At 42.2% G+C, this 3061-nt stretch overlaps 1 long non-coding RNA gene across 1 annotated transcript in view; it reads left to right on the top strand.

Moving 5' to 3' along the window:
* Positions 1 to 1070: 1070 nt before the first annotated feature.
* LOC134160810 (uncharacterized) overlaps positions 1071 to 3061 on the top strand; it is a 38213-nt gene continuing 36222 nt past the window's right edge. The window contains exon 1 of the long non-coding RNA XR_009963701.1: positions 1071 to 1186. This is a non-coding gene — a long non-coding RNA (uncharacterized LOC134160810). The remainder of the gene's footprint in view (positions 1187 to 3061) is intronic.

The following is a 3061-nucleotide window of genomic DNA, read 5'->3' as shown; positions in this document are numbered from 1 at the left end:
TCTCCCAAAAGCGCGGCGGGAGCCCTGGCGGCGACGGGCAGCGCAGGGAAAGCCCGCCCCGGCCCGCGCTTCTCGTCTTCCTGGCAGACCTGGAGCACGCTGCCGTAAGATGGGTGTCAGGGCATGCGGCGCGAGTTTAGCCTCGGTAGAACCAGCAGTCGAGCACCTGCGGGGACCGGGCTCTTTCCCTCAGCCCTCAGGAGGAACCACGGTTGCTCCTTACCGGGGGCTTGCGGTAGCTGAGCCAAGCTCACCTCGGTTTGAGGCGTGAGGAGATGGCAGACAAAAGCCCTGGATTACCTCATGAAGCGCCCACAATTTACTGCCAAGAAGGTAACTGCAGGCTCGGTGGGAAGTGAGGAAGCACTAAAGCCAGTTGTGTTCCCTCGACGCCTGAGTACTGCTCCACTATGCCCTGCCGTGTACGAGAAATGGCCGCACCTGGTATGTTCTGGAAATGCGCCTACCTTGTAAGTACCTCCCTTACAGTCTGCCATAATCTGATGGTTGTTTTAGAGATTACCGCTGTACAAGTATGGATTCTGTGGTATTTTTAGGTGATAAAAAGGATTTGAAGGACAAGGATTTGGAAGCATATCAGGCAGTATAGGTAGGAGTTATAAAGTGATGGTAATGTGTCTACTTTTGCACAGGAGAAAATCTTGAGGGAACGTTTTCATGGACAGCTAATTCTGCAGATGTTTCTGAGGAAGAATATTCCAGGTTATTTTCTGTGATACCCTGAATATACAAGTTACATAGTAAAAAAATGTGAAAGCAAGGAAAAAGCACAGTGAAATACTTAAAATGTTGGAGCCTCTTTTAAGAGGAAACAGTACTTCTTTTGCATGGTAAAGAAGGACTGGAGTGCAAAGTCATTAATAGTACTGGAAAAGAGCACTGATTTACAGTTCTGCTCTTCAACCAGTATGTGAATCTAGACTCATGCTTGTCTACTGAAACTCATGATTTTTATGAGAATACAGATTGTAGTAAAAAGTTTTTCTTTTTTAGAGCAGTTTAAAATAGAAGAAAGTGACTGCATTTAAATAACAACTTGTCTGTCTTGCTCAGAAATAATTACGGATTTAAAAATTACTCTGTTTCAGTCAGGAAGTGGATTTTCATCCGATTTCCTACTTCTGTTGGTCAAATGCACCCAAGTTAGCTGCCCCTCACTGCAAAGGTATGGAAATGGCATGCTACTTTTGATAGGAAGTCAAATATTTCTAATGATGAACTTCTAAATTTCTGTAGAATATGACTGTGAATGTCACCAAATTAAAGGAAAGTAACAGATGTATGAGGCATCTGACTGCACTGTTCTGAAGAGTGGTGGCAGGACCAACAAACTGTGAAGCTGTTTCCTGTAACAGTGGAGCCACGTGCTCTGACTGCATACAGAAATGATGGACTTAAGAACAGAAGTTATTATAAAATACAGTTATAAAATAGTAAGGCAGTTTTATGATGAGGCTTGGTGATCCAGCTGATGTGGAGTTTGAATTCATGTACATTATGAATGAATTTGTGTTTTCATTACTAGAAAAATCTCTGGGCTAGAGAGTAGGAACTGTTTTGTAGTAGTGGTTATATTTGATTTGTAACACTAGTATATCTGAATTCATATTTTGGAATATGCCTAATATGTACATTTATTAATTGAATTAAAGCAATTTGTAGTATCATCACAGAATGGTTTGGGTGGAAAGGGACCTTAAAGCTCATCCAGTTCCAACCCCCTGCTATGGGCCGGGACACCTTCCACTAGACCAACCCCTGCCCGACCTGGCCTTGAACACTGCCAGGGACGGGGCAGCCACAGCTTCTCTGGGTACCCTGTGCCAGTGCCTCAGCACCCTCACAGGGAAGAACTTCTTCCTTGTGTTAAATCTAAATCTACTTCTTGTAATTAAGATGGAGAAAAAATAATGGGAGGAAACCAAATTGAATAAAAAGGCGTTTCAAAGTGTAATTATCTCTAACAGGTGAATTTTTGTTTGCTTCGGTCTAATACTGTTAGCAATGTATGGTACTTAATGGAAAAATTATTACATTTAAAAAAAAAAATTACAGAGAAATTTAAACACTGGATTTAGGCTCCTGGGATACCAGCATACGCCTTTCCGCTGATCACCAGTTATAATAAATGAAGTTGGACATCGTCCACCTCAAAATACCTACTTGAGAGGTGTCAAAGTACAATGATAGATAAGAGTGGGACAACGAGGGAAGCCAAAACGTTAACATCAAAGAATCTGCTTCCTGTCAGCATTTTAACTCCAGTTGTTATAACTGGTGCAAATTCTGTGTATCTTATATATAATAACTTATTATTAAGGAGACTTAATATATTTCTGGCTGTCATTACATTTGACAATAGTTCACATTTGAAATAAAACCAAGACTCTTTCTGGAAGTTCTGAGGGGAACCGACCTACTGCCTCCTTTGTAAGAGCCACCCCAGCCTAACACTTGCCTGGTCCCAAGTTTTATCCTAAGGGACATGCTGAGCCCCCCCGAAAGAAACTGCTCAAGGAACAATTCTGGTAGCAGTGTGTTTTGCAAATGCCATTTGAGTCTGAATCTCACTTGGCTTTCTCTTTTATGAACCTAATGTCAGAATGCAAATGAAATGGAGCCTGGCCTCAAAGAAGATGTTTTTTCTGGGCTGTTTTTCCCCAGTAATTTCCCTTCCAAAAAGTGACCTTGAGGGATGCTGTGCTAGCTGGGAGTATGAGCTAAATTTATGTTACTGCTTGGAGTAATCTCTATTTTGACAGTTTCTGACATTTTGCTAGTCTTGGCTTTCAATCTCAAAAGCATTCCTTTTCTACATAGTTCCATAGCGCATTTCACAAAGAGGTGAAGCTGCCAGAGAGAGAAAGAATAGGACTGTGTCTGTCAGCATATCAAGTAACTCCAGGGAGCAGAGCAGAGAACCCCATTTAGGCAGGAATAGAAGGATCTTGAGATTAGAATTACAGTATCACAGTATCACAGTATGCTGGAGATTGGAAGGGACCTCAAAAGATCATCTAGTCCAATCCCCCTGCCAGAG

This window comes from Pezoporus occidentalis, unplaced genomic scaffold (genome assembly GCF_034315485.1).
Source record: "Pezoporus occidentalis ecotype Australia unplaced genomic scaffold, CSIRO_AGI_Poc_V1 ctg164, whole genome shotgun sequence".
NCBI classification, from domain to species: domain Eukaryota; kingdom Metazoa; phylum Chordata; class Aves; order Psittaciformes; family Psittacidae; genus Pezoporus; species Pezoporus occidentalis.
This window is presented reverse-complemented; position numbering and strand designations above follow the sequence as displayed.